The sequence below is a fragment of the Monodelphis domestica genome, chromosome 3 (genome assembly GCF_027887165.1).
Source record: "Monodelphis domestica isolate mMonDom1 chromosome 3, mMonDom1.pri, whole genome shotgun sequence".
Taxonomy (NCBI): Eukaryota; Metazoa; Chordata; class Mammalia; order Didelphimorphia; family Didelphidae; genus Monodelphis; species Monodelphis domestica.
Window position 1 is genome coordinate 106,604,907 of NC_077229.1, and position 22,491 is coordinate 106,627,397.

The 22,491-nt window shown below is 38.4% G+C and overlaps 1 long non-coding RNA gene across 1 annotated transcript; it reads left to right on the forward strand.

Moving 5' to 3' along the window:
- Positions 1-17,691: 17,691 nt before the first annotated feature.
- On the forward strand, positions 17,692-22,033 carry LOC103094137 (uncharacterized). Its single transcript, XR_008917478.1, has 2 exons — positions 17,692-17,838; positions 20,067-22,033. It is a non-coding gene; the product is annotated as an uncharacterized LOC103094137 (long non-coding RNA).
- Positions 22,034-22,491: the final 458 nt, after the last annotated feature.

A 22,491-nucleotide genomic window follows, 5' to 3' on the forward strand; every position in this document is an offset into this window, starting at 1 on the left:
ACTCCCACATGATTCTAGGTGGGGCAGTTGGTGACTCAGGAGCAAATGATCCATTTTTCTGAGGAGGCTCTGAACCATAGGATTTAGAGAAGATACTCTAACAGATACCTAGTTCATTTTATAGAGGTGAAAGATGAGGTCCAGTTTCTGTACGATGACTACATGACTTTTCCCAAGTCATAGAGGTAATAGCAGCTGAGATTCAAACAAAGGACTTCTGACTCCAAATCCAGGCTGATTTCCATTACATTGTCTTGTTTCCTACCTTTGGGGATCAAACTAGTCCAAGCTACTCATTTCACCAAAAGGGAAAGGACTTGGCCAAAGTCACAAAGTGAGTCCAGGTAGAATTATAGAACAACAGGATCTCAGAGTTTAGAAAGTTCCTTTGTAGTCATCAAATTCAGTCCATACATAAAAAAGGAACCTCCATTCTGATATACCAGATAAAGAGTCATCCAATATCTATTTAAATACTTCTAATGAAGGGAAACTCATTATCTCTGGAAATAGCCCAAGGCACTTTTAGACAGGACAACTAGGAGACACAGTGGATTTAGTGTTGAATAGCGGTGTCAGTAAAACATGACTTGAAACCCTGCCTTAGACACTTAATAGCTGTGTGACTCTGGGCAAGTAATTTAATTTCTCTATGCCTCAGTTTCCTCATATGTCAAATGGGGATAATAAGAGCACCTACCTCCCAGGATTGTTATAAGAATCAAATGAGTTAACATATATAATATAGATAAAAGACTTTGTGCTATAAAATTCTAGTTATTCTTACAGCTTGAATTATTTGGAAGTGATAAAATCTGCCTTTGAAACTTTTACCCATGGCATCTGATTTTGTCCTCCAAATCAAACAAAAGGAATCCTGCTTCCACCAGATAAACTTTCAAATACTTAAAGGAAGGAAGAAAGGAAATAAACATTTACGTACTTAATATGTTTCAGGCAGGAAATAAACATTTATGAGGTACATATTATACACTAAACATTTTACAAATATCATTTCATTAGGCCCTCACAACAACTATTATTTATTATATTTTAGGTTCAATTATTTATCCTTATATTAGAGATGAGGAAACAGAGGTAGATGGAGGTGAAATGACTTGTCTGGAGTCAGATTTTGGACTCAGATCTCTCCTGACATTCTCCCTCAGTGCTCTATCCAATGAGATATCTAGCTGCCTCAATATTAGCTGGAACACAGTCATCTTGAACCCTTAAGTATTTTCTTAGTCTTTCCAGGCTACATAGCCTCATTTTCTTTAATCAATTCCCATGTGATATGGATCTAAGACTCTTCCCCATTTTGGTCAGTTCTCTTCACTATGCGAATAAGTTTGCTAATATCTTTTCTGGATTGTCATGTTCCAAACTAAAGTCAATACTACAGATGAGGTCTAGCCAGGGCAGAATGAAGAGGGACTCTTCACCTCTTTTTTCTTAGAAACCATGTCTCTGTTGATGTAGCCCAAGATTACAGCTTTCCTCGTCTGTCACATTGAACCTCGGGTTCATTTGAGTTGACAATTCAAAATTACATTCAAATACATTCTTCAGAAAATGCTATTTCATTAAAATGAAGGACTAGAGGGGGCAGCTGGGTAGCTCAGTGGATTAAGAGCCATGCCTAGAGATGGGACGTCCTAGGTTCAAATCTGGCCTCAGACACTTCCCAGCTGTGTGACCCTGGGCAAGTCATTTAACCCCCATTGCCTAGCCCTTACCATTCTTCTGCCTTGGAACCAATGCACAGTATTGATTTCAAGATGGAGGGTAAGGGTTTAAAAAAAAAAGAAAGAGTGATACCATAACCAAGTTAGGGGAATACAGAATAGTTTACCTGGCAGATCTTTGGAGAAGGGAAGAATTTATGACCAAACAAGAGATAGATAACATTACCAGATATAAAATAAATAATTTTGATTATTTTAAATTTAAAAGCTTTCATACAAACAAAACTAATGTAATTAAGATTAGAAGGGAAACAACAAACTGGGGAAAATATAACAAATGTCTCTGATAAAGGTATAATTTCTCAAATTTATAAAGAACTAAGTCAAATTTATAAGAATATGAACTATTCCCCAATTGACAAATGGTAAAAGGATATGAACAAGCAATTTTCAGATGAAGAAATCAAAGCCATCAATAATCAAATGAAAATCTAAATCACTCTTGATAAGAAAAATACAAATTGAAATAACTCTGAGGTACCACTTCAAAACTACCAGGTTAGACAATATGGCAGTAAAGAAAAGCAGTAAATGTTGGAGGGGATGTGTCAATATTGGGACACTAATGCTTTGTTAGTGGAATTGCAAACTGATCCAACCATTCTGGAGGGCAACTTGGACCTATATCCAAAGGGCTACAAAATTCCCAAAGAGATAAAAAAAGGGGAAAGGGGTGAGACAAATACCTATACAGCCAAATCTTGAACTAATCTTGCAGAAATTAATAGACTGATTCTTGAGTGAAGTGAATTTTGGAATTCCAGTGACACCCAAGAGGAACTTTTAGGGCTATGACTTCTTTTGAATAACAGTGCTTTTTCTCACTATAAAATGAGAGGGCAAGAAGCAAGTACATGGTAAAGTGGATGAAGGACTGGAAATCAAATTTAAAACCTGAGTTGGAATTCTGGCTTCTACTGTGGGAAATTAGAATCATAGTTGGAAGAGGTCATCTCATTTCTGGACAAGAATTCTTTCTTGAACATTTTCAAAAAGTTATCATCTAGGATTCAAACTGTCGTGGAATTTCAAACTATCTACTCTACTGAGAAAAGTAGCTGTCCATAGCTATCAAAACAGTATAGTCCAGGCCCAAGAACTCTGAGGTTCCTGACAGTAGATCCTTTAGATCCAGTTCTGAACTTTTAAAAATCCAAAGAGGCCTAATCTTAGGATGTGGAGGTCAGTGCCAGAAAACACATGGGCTCCAAGTAAGACCCAACATAAGCAGTCAACATACCCAGAAGGTCTATCTGTGTCATAACTCAGTTCCAGGAGAAAATTCCATTTCAGGAACAAAACCTGGAGAGACAAATAAATTAAAGATGAAAATAACATCCAGAATCAAACCCAGAGATCCTCAAGATGAAGGAATGAGCAACTCTATAACAACTCTAACTAGAGACTTTAAGGAAAAAATAAATTTTCCACAAGAATGTGAAATTTTCCACAAGAAAATTTCCAAATTTCTATTATAACAAAATATGATGGTTTGGAAGGCAGGTTCTCAGTCATAAAACATCTTCAAAGACAATGTGAATTACAACTTGTTGGGGACTTTTAATTTTTATTACTAATAAACATAAAAAGCCCTTCCAAACCTAAAACAAAATATGTAAACTCAAAAAAGTGGACTTTATATGAAACCAGGAATGCTAGCTTCATACCATTTTCTTTAAGTATAAAATTCTTTACTTTCATTTCAAAACATTTGTCATGCTATTTGAACTTCTCTTCCTTTGTGTGAATTTACAATATTGCAATGGCCATTAAGACATCATTATTGCTAAACCCAACCTCTTAGAACAAATGAAAGAAGAGATAAAAAGTGAAATACGAGTCCTAGAAGAAAGAATTGGAAGGAAATTAAATAGCTTAGAAGAGAATGTGGAAAACCTTGCCCAAAAAGTAGAGTTCTTGGAAGCAAGAATAGATAAAAAAGAAATCAATGACTCCTCAAGACAGCAAGAAATATTGGAACAAAATCAAAAGATTGAAAAACTGGAAGAAGAAAATGTAAGATATCTGGTAACAAAAACAACTGATTTAGAAAACTGGTCAAGAAGAGATAATATTAAAATTATTGGGCTCCCTGAAAACACTGACCTAGTAAAAAGCTTAGATACTATTTTTCAAGGAATCATAACCGAAAACTGCCCAGATTTATTAGGACCAGAAGGAAGAGTAAAAATTGAAAGAATCCATAGATCACCTCCTATAAGAAATCTTCAAATGAAAACTCCCAGGAATGTCATAGTTAAGATTCAGAATTCCCATATCAAGGAGAAAATATTGCAAGAATCAAGAATGAAACAGTTCAAATACCAAGGAGTTACAATTAGGATCACACAAGACTTTGCAGCTTCAACAGTAAATGAGAGGAGATCTTGGAATATAATATTTAGGGAAGCAAAAGACCTGGGTTTACAACCTAGAATAATTTATCCTTCAAAACTCGGCATAATCCTGTATGGGAAAAAATGGACATTTGATTCAGTAGAAGGTTTTCAGGCATTCTTGATGGAAAGACCAGAACTGAGTGTGAAGTTTGGAATAGAAACAAAGGAATTCAGAGAAATGTAGAAAGAATCCTGGTAGTGTGAACTGATGCTGAGTGAAATGAGCAGAATCAAGAATTAAAATCAACAATGTAAAGAGAAATAATGCTGAAAGTAATGAAAAAAACTGGACAACCAAGTTTTGAGACAGAAGAGATGGACTCGGGATGGATAAAGAAACCTATTTTTTTTGACAGACTATGGTGATTTATCCCAATATGGGAATTAATTTTGTTGGTGTTAGAAATCCTCTCAACACTGTTTTGGAGGAGAAATGAGAGGTTGGGTTTAGCAATAATGATGTCTTAATGGCCATTGCAATATTGTAAATTCACACAAAGGAAGAGAAGTTCAAATAGCATGACAAATGTTTTGAAATGAAAGTAAAGAATTTTATACTTAAAGAAAATGGTATGAAGCTAGCATTCCTGGTTTCATATAAAGTCCACTTTTTTGAGTTTACATATTTTGTTTTAGGTTTGGAAGGGCTTTTTATGTTTATTAGTAATAAAAATTAAAAGTCCCCAACAAGTTGTAATTCACATTGTCTTTGAAGATGTTTTATGACTGAGAACCTGCCTTCCAAACCATCATATTTTGTTATAATAGAAATTTGGAAATTTTCATTACAATAACTTGTCTGATCTCCAAAACTTGGCTCACTGGTTCTAGTTCTTTTCTGTCCCTTCCAACCCACCTCTTTTAAGAAATAGAAGCCTGATTCTTACTCTTCCCCATGATCTTTCTTTACCACTACTGTCAATCCTACTTCCATAGGTTTTGAGGTTTCCCATTACCTTGAAGGATAAAGTTCAACCTGTTTACCTTGACTTTCATCTCCCTACATTTTGACACTAACTCAGTCACTCCAGCTACTCTCATCCACTGAAGACCACCAGTATTCTTACCTTTATTCCTTTCTCTTGAGAAATTTGCTGCCCTCCCCTTCCTTCATTCATAGAAAAAAGTTCCTTGAGTGAGTTGAGGATCCTTAAGAAGTATACCTTACCTTGTCTAAAAGCTTTTTTTTATGCATATAATAAATATTTGTCAATATCAAAAAAGGGGGGAAAGGGCCTATTTATACAAAAATATTTATAGTTGCTCTTTTTTTGGTGGTAAAGAATTGGAAATAGAGGGGGTGTCCATCGATTGGGGAATGGCTGAACAAATTGTGGTACATGTTGGTAATGGAATACTATTGTGCTATAAGAAATGATAAGTAGGATGATTTCAGAAAAAGCTGCAAAGATCTGCAGGAACTGATGCAGAGTGAAATAAGCAGAACTGGGAGAATATTGTATGTAGTAACAGCAATATTGGATCATGATTATCTGTGAAAACTTGGCTACTCTCAGCAATACAATGATTTGGGACAATCCTGAAAGACTTAGGTCAGGGAATGCTATCCACCTCCAGAGAAAGAACTGTTGGAGTTGTCTTTCACATCTATGTATTTATGGTTTTATTTTGGGGTTTTGGTTATGAATGAGTGTACTCTCACAATGACCAATATGGAAGTGTGTTTTGCATGATAATTAAAAAAATGAAAAAAAAAGGACTGGAGCAGAATCTCTTGTGCTTTAACTGAAGTAAAAAAAGACAGGGGACTGTAATCATTTTCTCAAACAAAGCAAAAGCGAAAGCAAAAACAGACCTAATTAAAAGAGAGTAACAGGAAAACTACACTTGGCTTAAGGTATGATAGACAATGAATAAATATAACCTTATTTTATATCGTTTCTCTGAGAAAGGTCTCATTTCTTAAATATATAGGGAACAGATCCAAATATATAAAAATAAGAGATTCTTCAATTGATAAATGGTAAAAGAATATAAACAGGCAGATTTAAGAAGAAATCAGGGCTATTTATAATCATATAAAAATGCAATTGATTAGAAGGCAAATTAAGACAATTCAGAGGAACTACCTCATGTCTATATGAAATAACAAATCCTAGAAGCAAATAGGTACACAAATAAATTATTGTGAACTGGTCCAACCATTCTGGAGAACAATTTGGAACTCAAAGAAAAAGGAAAAGGACTTATATGTATAAAAATATTTGAAGCAGCTCTTTTTGTGGTGTCAAGGAATTAGAAATAGAGGATATTCATCAATTGCAGAATGGCTGAACAAGTTGTAGCATGTGATTGAGATGGAGAACTATTGTCTTATAAGAAATAATAAGGGGGGCAGCTGGGTGGCTCAGAGGATTGAGAGCCAGCCCTAGAGTAGGAGGTCCTGGTTCAAATCTGACCCCAGACACTTCCTCATTGTGTGACCTGGGGCAAATCACTTAATCCCCATTACCCAACCCTCACTACTCTTCTGCCTTGGAACCAATACACAGTATTGATTCTAAGACAGAAGGTAAGAGTTAAAAAAAAAAAAAGAAATGATAAGGGAGTGTGATTTCAGAAAAAACAAGGCAAGACCTATATGAACTGATGCAAAATCAAGTGAGAAGAACTGGGAGATCATTATACACAGTAACAACAACAGTTTTGTAATGATGATCAACTGTGATTAATATAATGACCCAAGACAATTTCAAATGACATGTTGAAAAAATGCTATCTGGAGAGAGCTGTTGAATTCTGTATACAAATGGTGTGGGCTGACAGTGGGCAGTGAGGGGTTGTAATAGGAATGGGATTCTCATACTCTAAAACCTTGTATTAAAACAGGTTAAACAACTACAAAACCTGTAGTTTCAGTATTGGTCAATCATGAATTGCAGATTGATCAATTACCCATTCTGTGGATCTCTAATATTCTATACTGGACATCGGCTTAGTGCCTAACCTGTGTGTGTTTTTTTTTTTAGACCCTTACCTTCTGAGTTCAGATATTGTAAAATGGAGATTTGAACCCTAGACTTCAATCCCCAAAAGTCCTTGGTATTTTCCAGAATTCCCTATAATCTCACCTGAGTCTCTACCTGGGTGAGATCACAATTAGTATTTAACCTGGCAGCAACACCTACCTCAGCCTCTTCTCTTCTCTTTTATGCTCACATTCTCTCTGCTCCACCATTTGCAAGATGTAGTAAGTAACCTTTGAATGGGCTAATCAGCCCTAGGCACATGGTTTTCTTATTTTGTATTTTATTTATTCCTTGATTTCTAATGATCCTTAATAAATCTCATAAAATCTAATACTTTTATTACTAGAAACTAAATTTAATTTTTACAATATGAGCCTAGAATCTACCATCTCCAGGCCTGGCTCTTTATCCACTGAGCCATCTAGTTGCCCTTGGGCACCATGATTTAGAAAGAACATTTAGAAAGAACAAGTTAGAGTTCATCCTGAGGAGGATCAGGTTTTATATTGATCAGCTAACAGAAATGGAGATATTTTGTCTGGAATAGAGTCAGTTAATCAGCTTGTTAGCATTTCAGTGTCTACTATGTGTCAGCCAGCTTAATGGAGGAGACAATGTGTAAACAACAATGTAAAAAACAATTACATTCAGTATACATAGGGAAAAAAATAAGAAAGGAAAGACTTTAGAATGAAGGGGAAAGATTTCCTCTAGAAGGTGTTATTTTAGCCAGGACTCAAAAGTTGTCTGTGAAAATAGGAGGCAGAGATTAACAGGGAGAGAATTCCAGGCAAATGCTTGAAGAAGAGAGATGGAGTGACTCCTTCAAGGAATAAGGCCAGGGCCACAAAAAAATCAGAGATGACATGTGGGGGGCATTTCTCTCTTTTCCAGTATCTGAGAGATTGTCCTATGGAAGAGCAATTATACTTGTCCTGGAGGACCTCAGGGCAGGGCAGCACTTAGAACAAGAAACAAATAGGAAAGCAGTTAAGGACAGGAAGATTCCAGCTCCACCTAAGGAACAAAAAGAAACTTCCTCCAAATAAGAACTGTACATAAGTGGTGTGGGCTTACTCTGGAGGGAACTCTATGACATCTTTATGCAAAGGTCAGAGAGCCACTTGGAGGATGATGTAGGTTCTTTACTAAGGTGGGGGTAAATTTAAATGCTCTATGAGGCCCTTTTCTGAGATTCTGCAAAGCCAATTCTGTCTCCAAATCTAGTTCCCTTCCCAGGCTATTCCACTCTCCTGTAGGGGAAATTTAGGACCAGGTGAGCACAGAGTTTTTCTCCCCATTTGTCTTTTGGGCTTTCAACCTCCTTCCTGCCTGACTTCTACATCTTCCTACACACATTCCCTCTTAGGACTCCAGTGCCTTTGGTCAGCCCTCCTGACTGCTCAGATGTTCCCTTCCATTCAGCCAATCAACAAGCAATTATTAAGTGTAACTATATGCTGGGCTCTATGCTAAATGCTGAGAATCCAGAAGCAAGCAAAAAGTAATCCCTACGCTCAAGGAGTTTTCATTCCAAGGGGTGAAGAAAAACATAAAAGAAAGCTAAAAATCAGGTGTGTGTGTGTGTGTGTGTGTGTGTGTGTGTGTGTGTGTGTGTGTGTGTGTGCTGGCATGTAAGAAGAAGACTGAAGTTCACGCTGGTGAGAAAGGAAAAGATGGCTCGCCTGTTAATATCTGGAAGAGGAAGACTGAAGTTCAGACTGGTGAGAAAGGAAACAATGGCTTGCTTGTTAATATCTGGGAGAGGAAGACTGAAGTTCAGACTGGTGAGAAAGGAAAAGATGGCTTGCCTGTTAATATCTGAGAGATGCTCTCTAATAAGCACCCTTTAATTACAAGGAGGGGCTCTGGAGGCAGAGGGTACTGATAAAGAATGTTATCAGGTTGATGTAATCTTTCAAGTTGAAAAGGTTCTTGAAACATGATGGAGAAATCTAGAAGAATGAAGCCAGATGGGAAATAAAGAGATGGTGCCTTTATTAAATAGAGGTTCTGGGATATGCCATTCAATCAGAGGGAGGGGCTAAGGTAATAAAACTATTTTTGAGGTGTAAATTCTAGGACTGAGTTGACTTTCCAGGATGAAAGGATTCCCAAGGCATTATGAAGACGACTGGAGTGTAGCTTGATAAGAAATGAAAGAGAGGGTTGGTCTGGGTCTCTTCCTTAAATGGAGGCTCTGAAGTGCCTTCCTCAGATAACACCCTTCTCCCCAATGCCCTAGATTCATAATTTTCTCCCAAATGTGAAACAATGTTCTTTAGTCCTGAATCCAGTCATGTTTATTCTAAATCTGGAGTTCTTTCCACTGCATCATGCTATGATAGAACAGACACTGGGAATAAGGAGACCTGGGTTCTCAGAAACCTGGCTCTATCCTGATTCCTCTTGTGAATGTATCTCCTCATTTCACCCTGGTACCTTATCAGACATTTATTGTCTCTGTGATTTGGGGCAAATCACTTGATGTGAACGTCGCTTTCCTCATCTGTAAAATGAAAGGGTTGGACTCAGCGATCTTAAAGGTGCCCTCTAGGCTCTAAACCTATGATCCTATGAGCTAATCCCAAACCTCATTTTACAAATGAAGCCTTCACTGATTAACTTTGAGATCAGGTGAGACAGACCTAAATGAATATTTCTAGTGTGACTACCTCACCCCTCCAATCTTTTGAATATCTCCTGTTGATACTGTGATAGGGCTCTAGAGAGAACTCTATGACATCTTTATGCATCCTCCTTTCTCTTGTTTTCTTCTGGTTCCTCAACCTAAACCTAAGCCTAAATCCCAGCTACAGAGCAAGAGTGTCTCACTAACAGGTATTGTGACCTTGAAGTTCACTGATTCTGTTCTCCACACAGCTGTGGTATGGCATGTCTTCTGAGGGGGGATGGATGGTGAATCTTCAGCTTGTGACCAATCTCTACAGCAGTGGTCAACTAAAAAGACCATCCGCCTTAATGAGCTCCTTCTCATTGACTGCCTATAGTTGGGGTTTCCAAGTCCTCATCTTGAACTGGTTTGTTACAGACTGTGTCCAGCCTTAGGGAAAGCAATATCTACTCCTTACCTCTTGGGAAAGGTTGAAGACACACCAAGGTACCGCAGACCGGCAAACCCATCAAAAGACCTAGTAGACATAGCTAGGTTAGTTGTTGTTTGGACTCCTGCAAACTTGGATTCATCATGGACTAATTTCTGGACCTGTTGGTGGTTTATTCTCCTGACCTTTCAAAGCTGATGATGTGATAACCATCTCTAACTCATTCCACTAAAAATATGAAAGAATGGACACAATGGAGACAGAAACATCTGGGCTCTGTACTCTCATTTTCATTATAGATGTGAGTGAAGGTCCTGTCTTTATCCAGATGCTCTCAGCAAGTTCTGCATTGTCAGCAGGTCTGAAAATTTTACATTTATCTGGCATGGAAGTGACTTTTGTCAAAGCAGATTATGAAGCACAAGCCAAGAAGCTGTAATGGAGAACAAACAGTCAGTAAGTCTGGAAAACCCCTCTACCAAGAGTTGTTCTTTCTTAAGAAGACCAAAAGGCAACTTCAATGCATGGATTCCAAGCGAATAAAGTTGAGGGAAGAGCTGTACGTCTTCTGTACCAGAAGGTCAGTGTAACTCAAAGTATGAATATGGTGGGTGAAAGATGAAATGACTGAGGAAATAAGGGTTCAATCTTCTGAACATATAGACTTATTAAGCAATTCATAGCAATGGCTACAGCCAGGACCAGACCACCTCAGCTTAGGTCTGGACTCTAAATACTGACTTTTATAATGAAAAAATAATCGGTCAAATACAGCTAATTAATTAAAAGAATAGTCTGATTTCTAATTGGATGAAAGATTAGGGGCTTTCCAAGGTGGGAAGGGAAAAGTGAACAGGTGCAATCGCCTGAAATCAGAAAAAGAGCTGTCCCACTTCCCACAAATGTCTGCAAATAATCAAAGGACCATGGAAACATTGATTGATCAGTATAGAGCCAGTTTTTAGTTAAGAAACCTGGGTTACTTGAGAGGTATGATTGTGATAAAATTCTTTAATCAGTCTTCAGATCTGGGAGAGTTTCTGACCAGCATAACTTAGATCTTTGATGAAACGTCTCTAAATGTCAGTAGGATGGCCCACCTTTCCAGCCATGCGGGGCTAGGCTCAAAGAATGTAATAACAATTTCTCTCAGTTCCCACAACTGAATAAAGTTTTCTCATGAGACAGAATTTGGACAAGATCCTGAACTGAATAGAAACTAAGCTAATTCTAGAATTAAGTCACAAGATGGATTCAGTGTGGTTTGCTCAGTTTCTTTTAGCTTTGCCCCAGTTTCCACTCCCATTTACTGACTTAATCCTCTCAATTCCCTCAAAATCAGTTGTATTATTGTACCTTTGCTTCCTTACAGAAGTCTGAATAACCTTTCTATGAGGGATCATAAAATTTTAGAGTAGGGAGAAGCCATAGAGAACAATAATAGCCACCACATTTCCATTGTGTTGAATGATTTGCAAAGTGTTAGTTTAAGAGATTATCTTGAAAGTAGAAGACTTGAGGCATTGTGGAGGAGCTTGGAGTGTAGCCTGATGGGAAATGAAGAGATGGCTAGCATGAGTCTCTTCCTTGAATGGAAATTCTGTACTGCCACCTCAGATAATATCTTTCCTTCCTGCCCCCCCCCCCAATGTCCTAGACTGAGGATTTTTTCTAAACTCCCAGATCTAACAATGTATATTTTAAGAGCCTTTCCTAGAGCTCTCGAGCCTCTGGTATTTGTATTCTAAGACTCTTTGCTAGAATCCCTGAGCCCTGATATCTGTATTTAAGTGCCTTTCCCCGAATCCCTGAACTCTGACATATGTATTTAAGAGTCTTCCCCAGAGTTGCTGAGTTCTGACATCAGTATTCTAAGAGGCTTTCCCAAAATTTCTGAGCTCTGACATCTGTGTTCTAAATGCCTTTCCCAGAGTACTTGAGCTCTGACATTTCTGTTCTGAGACTTTTTGCCAGACTCTCTGAACACTGACATCTATATTTTTTCCCAGAAACCCTGATCTGATACCTGTATTTCAAAGTCTTTCCTAGGGTTCCTGAGCTCTGAAGACATCAGTATTCTAAGAGCCTTTCCCAGATTTTCTGAGCTTTGACATCTTTGTTCTAAGTGTCATTCCCAGAGACCTTGAACTCTGATATTTATGTTCTGAGACTCTTTGTCTAAGACTCCCTGAACTCTGACATCTCTATTCTAAGAGCCTTTCCCAGAAACCCTGAGCTCTGATACCTGTATTTCAAAGTCTTTCCTAGGGTTCCTGAGCTCTGAAGACATCAGTATTCTAAGAGCCTTTCCCAGATTTTCTGAGCTATAACATCTTTGTTCTAAGAACCTTTCCCTGTCCCTGGACTCTGATATCTATGTTCTAAGACTCTTTGCCAGAATCCCTGAGTTCTGATGTCTGTGTTCTAGGACTAGCCTTTCTCAGAATCTGAGCACCTCAGAGCCAGGATATTTGGAATTCTAAGATATTTTCTAACTCTGCTAGTGACTGAACATTTCACACAGGGCCATTCCCTTGAACTCTGACCTCTCTATACATAGGGAGAGAGTCAGAGATGAAGAATTGTTAATGTGGAAGGGAAAAGGGCATTTCTAGTTTGCATTGTGAATCAGCTTTAACTACAGAATTCTTCCCCCTGGATGACCAACCAAGATCAGAGTATAAAACCACCACAGAGTTGGGCAACCTCCACTCACTGCCCAGGCCAGATAGTGATCATGATGAAAGCTAAATCGTGCCAGTTCTTGTTTCTGCTGCTGCTGTTGGGCCAAGGTAAGAGGTATGGGAAGTAGGAGAAGATAACTCTTAGAGGGCACATATCCTGAGGAGGTGAATTCCTATTACAAAGCAGTGGTGCTATTTATTTAGTGGGAAGGAAGGCTGGACTGGAACTTAGATCTTTTGGTTCCAGCTGGAGTGCTTTGTCTGGATCTGCCAATTACATCATCATGGCAGAAGTTCTGGTGCAGAAAATCCCACTATTATTACAGAGGGCATCTTGCTCAGAACTTAGAATCTTGGAGAACTATGTAGGGGGTACAAAGGGGCAATGTCTTGCCCCTGATCACACAGCAAGTAGGGATCAAAGGAACAACTTGAGTCCAGTTATTACTGACTCCACTGTCTGTTCTTTATTCAATAATACACACTGTTTATCAATTTAAGGCAAAAAGCATTTATTAAGCTTCTACTGTAAGAACTAAACTCTGGGGACACAGATATAAACTAGTAATTGCACTGTGAAGTTCTCAAAGAACTTTATAAATATTATCTTTTTTTTTTCCCTACAACAACCTTGAGAGACAGTTGCTATTATCGTTCCCATTGTATAACTGAGAAAACCAAGGGAGACATTGGTTGAATGACATGGGCAGTATTAGAGAACTAGTAAGTGTCTGAGGCTATATTTGAACTCAGGTTTTCTTGACTCCCTGTCCAGTTTTCTATCTACTATTCCACCAGTTTTAGATCTTGCTTTTAAGTTCTATATTCCCTTCGGTAGTAAGTGCCCCATCACTGATGACATAGGTCCTAACTCTCCTTTGAGTTTATATTAGAATATTAATTCTGTGAATTCAGGGATTGCTTTGGTTTTTCTTTGTATCCCCAGGGTTTAGCACAATGTCTGACTCTGGGAGTTATTTCAGACATATCTGATTCTTCTTGACCTCATTTGGGGTTTTCTTTGTTTTTTTTTTTAATTAAAAATTTTGTTGAAGTATTTTTTCATGGTTACATGATTCATGTTGTCTTCCTCCCCTTTTCCCTCCCCCCTCCTGGAGCTGACAAGCAATTCCACTGGGTTATACATAGATTATCACTCAATACCTATTTCCATATTATTCATTTTTTAATAGAGTGATCTTTAAAAAACCAAAACCCCAAATCATGTACCCATATAAGCAAGTGATAAATCAAATGTTTTCCTACCATATTTCTACCCCAACAGTTCTTCTTCTTGATGTGGATAGTGTTCTTTTTCATAAGTCCATTTGAGGTTTTTTGGTTCATTTTCTTTTTTTTATTATTTAGAATATATTTCCATAGTTACATGATTCATGTTCCCCCTCCCACTCTTTCCTCCCCACTCCTGAAGCTGACAAGCAGTGCCACTGGGTTATACATGTATCATTGTTCAAAACCTATGTCCATGCTGTTCATATTTGCAGTAGAGTGATCTTTTACTATCAAAATAATCCCTTTCACTCTGTTCCTCCTCACCAGCATTTTGCTTTTTGTCACCTTCCCTACATCCTCCTCCCTTCAATTACCCCCCACTTTCCTTGTCTTATTCCCCTTCTACTTCTCTAAAGGGTAAGATAGAATTCTATACCCCATTGAGTATACTTGTTTTTCCCTCTCTCAGCTAGTTATGATGAGAGTAAAGTTTAAGCATTGCCTGTTACCACCCTTATCCTCCTCTCTCTGTTTTGATTTTTCTCACCTCTTTATGTTATATAATTTATCCCATTCTATCTCTCCCTTCCCTTTTCTCTCAGTGCAACCCTCTCTTTCAGCCCTTGATTGATTTTTACATGTCATTCATATACATACATATCATATCATACATATCATCACATTTACATATACATCATATCATCATATTATCATAATCAGCTTACTTTTCCACCTTCTTTTTGAGTAAATTCCTTCTATCTTCTCTGCTACTGAAAGTAATTTTTGAGAATTGTAGAAATGCTCTTTCCATATAGACATATAAACATTTTTCCTTTAATTAGTCCCTTAAATTTTCTCTTTCTTTTTTACCTTTTTTTGGGTTTATCTTGTGTCTCATGTTTGAACTTCAATTTTTTTGTTTAGGTCTGACTTATTCCTCAGGAATGCTTGGAAATCTTTTATCTTTTTAAATGACCATTTTTTTTTTTGCCCTGAAAGAATATACTCAGTTTTGCTGGATAGGTGACTCTGGGTTGTAAACCCAAATCTTTTGCCTCCCTAAATATCATATTCTATGCCTTATGATTCTTTAACATAGAAGCTGCTAGGTCCTGAATGATCCTGATTGTAGCTCCATGGTATTTGAATGGTTTCTTTTTGGCTTTGTGAAGTATTTTTTCCTTGGCTTGGTGGCTTTTGAATTTAGCTATTACATCCCTAGAAGTTGTCAATTGAGGATTTCTTTCTGGAGGTGATGTATGAATCCTTTCAATTTCAATTTTATTTTCTTGTTCAAGGATTTCTGGGCAGTTATTTTCAATAATTTCTTATAATATGATATCCAAGGTTTTTTCTTCATGATGTCTTTCAGGTAATCCATTATTCTCCGATTGTCTCTACTAGATTTATTTTTCTAGGTCAGTTGTTTTTTCAATAAGATATTTCATGTTTTCCCCTGTTTTTGAATTTGATTCTACTTTATTGTTTCTTGATTTCTCATGAAATCATTAGCTTCTAGATGGTTAATTATGATTTTAAAAATCTGATTTTCCTGTCAGTTTTTGGTTCTCCTTTTTTCAATTGGCCCATTTCTTCTTTCATCACTTTCATTTCTTCTTGCATTTCTTACCTTTCATTTCTCTTCCCCACATTTCCTCTACCTCTATTAATCTGTTTTTGAAGTCTTTTTTGAGCTCTTCCAGACTCTGTGTCCAATTCATATTTTCCTTTTGGACTTTGCATGTGTCTGCACCTTGCTCTTTGTCTCCATAAAAATTCTTTAGAGTTAGGTGCTTTTTTGTTGTTTGCTCATTTCCCCCATATAATTATTTATAGGTTAGGCTCTGTTTTCTTGGAAGTTGGCATACCCTCTTAAACTTCAGTCCTTCCTTAATGCTATTTTTGGCTTATTTTCTGGGTTGTTACTAGTTTACCATATTGTCTGAGGGCTGAGAGCTCTGAGAGTCCTTTCCCAGTGTTGACTTAATTGACCCCTGAGATGCTGATAACTTAAAGACTTTCCTCAGGTTTAGGTGTAGGTTTTTTTTATCTCATTCTGAACTTGATCAGGTCAGAGGCTTAGGCTCAAGTTTTTGGTCTCATGGTGTTCTTGATCAAATTATGCACATCCTTGATTGCCCTGTCCTGGAGTTCCACCCTTAGTTTTGGGCAAAAGGATCCCAAGGAGGCTCCCCCTGAGAACTCATCCCAAATTGTGGATTATGTCCTTATCCCAAACCCAGACTGGAATTCCTGGTTTTGCTCTGGGACCACAATGATCAGCCCCATTCAGCCCAGATTTTCCTCGACTGGGACTCCAGACTTCTCCACAGGTTTGAAATTTCAAGGGGTGTGAGTTGGCTTGGACCACTATTTGCCTTGGCAGGATCTCAGGGTCTAACTTACCTTGGACTTATGTTCAGAACTAATGAGAGCAGATGTGGGGTGGGGTGGGGGTGGGGCTATGGTTTGCTCTTGGTTTGCTCTTCACTCATTGCTATGCCTCCTTCTATCTCTGCTCCCCTTTCACCTCAGTTCCCTAGATGATCTCTGCCTACCTTTTGGGTTTTCCTTTTTTTGAAAGTTGTTTTACTCTGTCTCCTTGTTGATTCTTTCACTCCTCCATTTTGGATTTTCTTGACAAAGATACTGGAGTGGTTTGCCATTTCTTTCTCAATCTCATTTTATGGATAAGGAGACTGAGGCAAACAAGGTTAAGTGGCATGTCCAGAGTCACACAGCTATTAAGTGACTGAGGCTGGATTTGAATTTAGGTCTTCTAAGATTCTAGGTCCAGCACTCTACTCACTGTGATACCTAGATGACTCTGATAGGTACTTAATACTTGCTTGCTGACTGACTGACTGACTGAGAGTAAGATACAGTGAAAGAAAACTGGTGGTGGTCCCAGAGGACCCAAGTTCAAATTTAGCCACTGACATAATTTGTATGGTCCTAAGAAGTCACTGAACCTTTCTAGGCTTTTCTCTATCTTTAAATAGAGGCAGTTGGAGTAATTAGCCTCTGAGGTCCCCCAGCTATGATGTTGCAGGAGAGGCTGGAAAATACCCTGTCCAGTGACTGTGGGAGGTTTTCCTGGCTGGGAAGAGGGAAGGGTGAGGGACCCCAGAGGCAGAGAGGGCATTCTGAAGTTCCTTCCAGTTTGAGCATATAGGATTTAGATACTATAATTCTCCTTATCTGATTTTTCCATTGTGGTAGTAGGAAGCTCTGAACCTCAGAGTATGAATCCCAGCACTGGAAAAGATGCTGGACCTGGTGGTGGCATTTCTAACCTTCAGAGCATGGTGAAGACCCTCCATTATAATAGCCCCTGTGCACATAGTACTTCAAAGTTCTTCACATGTCATTGGAGCCTCCCAGTAACCTTGGGAGGTGTTACAGGGGTTTTGATCCCCCCTTTCACAGATCAGGAAACTGAGGCTCAGAATGAGTCAATAAACTAGATGCTAAGTAGGAGAAGCCAAATTTGAACCTAGATTCTAAGTCTAGTATTCAAGCTATCCTGGCATCTTCTCTTTCCTTATGGTGTTCCCATGTTGTACCAAGGATTATCTCTAATCAACCCACATATCTGTATTTTATCGTAGTCTCCATTGTCCTGTCCTTGAAGTGTCATGAGTGTAGTGGAATTGGTGACTGTCTACGACCCCAAGTTTGCAACAACTTAACACGTTATTGCCTAAACAAGTGGCCTTGTGAGTATCTATCTGGGACCTAGTCCCAAGGGGGAGGGATGGAGGGAGGTAGAGGTAAAGCTTGATTTCTAGTCATTCACAAGGACCAATGAAAAATAACTGAAGCTTACACTTCTTTAGATTTCTAAGGTTACAAAGCACTTTACTCATAAAGACCATGTGAGGCAAGTAGGGTGATTAAACCCAGTTTGCAGTTAAGGAACTAGACTCAGAAGGGAAATGTGATTGGGTCACAGGCACTGAGCTACTGAGAGTCAGCCATCATTTAAATTCCATCTCAAACTCAAGTGGTTCTTTCTATTGGATAATCTTTTAAGATTTACAAAAATCCCTAAAACTTCACAATATCTCAGGGAAGTGTTGAGTTTTTAATTTTTTTAACCAAATCTGATTCTTCATGACCCCATTTGGATTTTTCTTGGCAAAAATCTCCAAGTGATTTGTCATTTCTGTCTCCAGCTCAGATGGGGAAACTGTGGAAAACAGCATTAAGTGATCTGTTCAGGGTCACAAATAAGTTTCTTAGGCCAGATTTGAACTCAGGAAGGAAGATGAGTCTTCCTGACTTTAGGCTTGACACTCTATCCACTGAGCCACCTCACTGCTCCAAAGGAGGTAGAGGTCTAGGAGGTAGCCTAATCTATATTTGATTTTGAGGAAGTTCTTTTTTCTCCTTTATCCACAATTTTCTTCCCTGTGAGGAATGAATAAGATAAAAGATTCTGAATTAACCTTTTATGTGTGACATAGATGCCTTGGCAACCTGGTCAAGTCAATGGATATTGTTTTGGAATAACATTTTTAATTTCAAACAACAAAATACCCAACATTATATAGAAAATAAATTATTTTGAAATATTATAAAATATAGCAAATTCATGGGTCCTAGGTGAGGAATCCGGGGATTAGATAATGTATAATTTTGACAATAAATGATCCTATCATGGGAGACACTGTCCACCAGTTTGGATTTTAGGAGATATGGGTTTGCGTTCAAGCTCATATGCTTACTAGTTGTGTGACCTTGGACAAGGCGTTCCTCCCTGACCCTCAATTTCTTTCTCTATAAAATGGGGATATTGATATTTGAATGATCAGAAAAGCAATTTATAGTGAGTCCTTGATATTCAAAATTTCTAGAAGACAAAACTGAAGCTTGGAAAGACTTGCCCCAAATCACACAGCTAGAAAATATAATTGTTGGAATTGAAGGCAGCTAAGTGGCCACATTGGACTTGAGTTCAAATGACCAGTAAGATCTCTTCCAGCTCTAAAGATATCATACTAGGACCTCAAAATAAATATTTGCCCTATTATATAACACTGACTTATTTCTTAGGGAAGATAGTCTGTGTCCACATTGATACGTTGGGAGGCCCCTGGCTTAAAATATTTCCTTCTCCCTCCCTTTCTCCAGTCTCTATTATGAGAACTGAAATCACACCATTTAAGAATCATCTCTTAGAGTCAAGTCCTTGAAGACCCCTGAAAATCAGTGTCACAGATACCTTGGTCAGGTTAAAAGAGAGCATGGTTAGAGAGATTCTAGCACCATAGATTAAGGTCAGAAAACAAACAATTCTTGTCTTCTGTCTTAGAATTGATACAAGTATTGGTTCTAAGACAGGAGAGTGGTAAAGACTAGACAATTGGAGTTGTGACTTGTCCAGGGTCACATAGCTAGGAAGTATTTGAGGCCAGATTTGGACCCAGGTCCTCTCCACTCCAGATCTGGGTTTCTATCCACTGAGTGACCTAGCTGCTTCTGAACCTCACTTTCCTCATCTTAAAATGAAGGGGTTGGACCCAGTGATCTTAAAGGTGCCCTCTAGGCTCTAAACCTATGATCCTATGAGCTAATCCCCAAACCTCATTTTACAGATGAAGCCTTCACTGATTAACCTTGAGATCAGGTGAGACAGACCTAAATGAATATTCTGATGTGACTACCTCACCCCGCCAAACTTCTGAATATCTCCTGTTGATGCTGTGATGGGGCTTTAGCCCCCGTCTTTCTTTCTCTTGTTTTCTTCTGGTTCCTCAACCCAAACTAAGCCTAAACCCGAGCTACAGAGCAAGAGTGTCTCATTAACAGGTCTTGTGGCCTTGAAGTTCACTGCATTCTGTTCTCCACACAGCTGTAGTATGGCATGTCTCCTGAGGGGGATGGAGTCAAGGATTCCATCCTCACATGTGCCAAGAAACTAATTTGTCCTTATGTTTTTTAGTTACCCCTGATGGGAAGACTTGGGTCATCAAATCTTGTGCTTACACCTGTCCACCTGCTCTAGAAGAATATGGTAACGCTCCAGCTATGTGTTGTCGGACAGATCTCTGTAACAGCGCATTGACCAGCAGCCTTAATGGACTTCTTCTCATCACTTGCCTGTGGGCTGGGGTATCTTGGGTCATGTCTTGGGTCCTATCTTGAACTGGTCTGTAGCAGGCTGTTTCCACCTTTGGATAAAGCAAGATCCACTCTTTACCCTTTAGGGCAGCAGGTTGAGGAAACAATGAGGTATAGTAGACCAGCAACCCAGGAAGAGATGCAGTTCCAACAACAATGATAGATTTTTAAAAATTTTTATTTTTTTACAAAGAGATATTTTCTTCAAAGATAGAACAAGAACAGAAGTCTACACATTTATCTCCAACACTTGAGAACACACTCTATACCACCCTGGTACTCAGAGAGAGTAAACTTAGATTCAACACAGTTTCTATATAATGTTGGTCCAGTAAAGTTCATGCTCCTGGATGGGTTCAAGATCCTGCTGAGCTTGGTTATTCCTTGGTCCTCCATGCTGGATTGGCTGGTTGCAAAACTCTGCATGGACTCTACCTCTAGATCTGTTGACTTGTTCTGAACTTTCTTACAAAGCTCACAATATGATATCCATATTTAATTTCCTTCCCTAAAAGTAGGAAAGAATGAGCACAAAAGAGGCGGAAATGACTTTGGAGCTCTATGCTGCCATTATCATCATGACAGAGCTGGTTGAAGGCTTTTCCTTTCCTGGGAAGCCCTCAGCAGCTTGTCCTCCTTTTGCATTGCTAATGGGCCTGCAAGTGTGACAGCAGTCAAAATTATGAAGCACAAGCCAAGAAGTTGTTGGATGATTGGAGAACAGTCAGTACGTCTGGAAAGAGCCCCCACCAAGAGCTGTTCTTTCCTAAGAAGACCAAATGGCAATTTCAATGCATGGATTACAAGCTAATAAACTTGAGGGAAGAATTGCATGTCTCCCAATCAAGATAACAGTGTTACTTTTTTAATGCTCTTTGTGAGAATCAAATGTATTATTTTGAAATTTGTACTTCTGTTTCTTGTAAAAACAACTCTTCTATGGGGGATTATAAAATTTTAGAGTTGCAAGAGGCCTTAGAGAACCATAATAGTCAACAAATTTACATTGTGTTAAAAGGTTTACAATGTATTATATTAAGAGATGGCCTTGAAGGAAGAAGTCCTGGGGTCCCATTCTGACTTTGATACACACTTGCTGTGTGGCCCTAGACATGTTACTTTCACTGCTCTTGGGATCTCCCTAAGATTCTAAATTGTAGCAAAGGCTCTATTCTTGCATTGGTAGAGTCAAGAAATTCCAGATTCTAATGAAATTACAGACAATAGCCCTTATCTCCTTCCTAAAATGCTGGTGGGCTGGAGAGGAGCCTGGAGATTATGTAGTACAGACAATCTTTGGTCACTCCTATTGTCTCTAGGATCAAATGCCAGTTCTTCTGTTTGGCATTTAAAGTCCTTCATAATCTGGCTCATCTCTATGTCCATGCTGAGTATACATCACTCTACTTTGTGTACATGATCTAGCCAAAGTGTCCTATTCTATATCTCTAAGCATGGCATTATTTCCCCAATCTCCCTGTATTTGTACTCCATGCCTGGAATGCCCTCTCTTACTTCTGGGTCTTGGAACCCAAGCTCCTTTCAAGCGTCACCTCAAGTACTCCCTCCTTCTAGAGCCTTTCCCTAACTCATCTAGTGGTTTATGCTGCCTTTCCCATCACTACATTATGCATTTATTTATCTTTGATCACATTGTATTTTTCCCTAAAGAAGAATATCAGCTCCTTGAAGGCAGACAAGAACTGATGGCTGCTTCTGTGTGTTCCTGTGTTTAATAACGTGCCTGGCAAATCATTGGTACTAAATAAATACTTTTTAATGGATTAACTTATAGATGTATTGTCATCTGACTCTTCTCCCTTCCTCTACCTCTTGAGTCTTCACTTTTCCAATTAACATCATATGCAATATTTTTCATTTATCTCCATATTCTCATTAGGACAATAATACTCACACTGTATGACATTATGAAAAGAGTTCTGACTCTTCAGTTAGAGGACTCTAGGTTCAAATCCTACCTCTGCTAACTGCACATGATCATGGGCTCTGGGCCTCCGTCTCTTCATCTGTAAGATGAGGAAGTGGGATTGGTTGCCTTATGAGGTCTGATCAGGCTTTATAGACTTAAGACCCTATGAGCTCATTCAGGTGTTAAAAGGATCAGTTGTGGTTATGAATGTAACAGATTGTTAGGAAATAAAAAGTAAGCTATCTTCATTTTAATTACTACAACATTGTATATTCATTATTGTTTTTATTTTTAAAAATTGTCTTTATTTGTAATG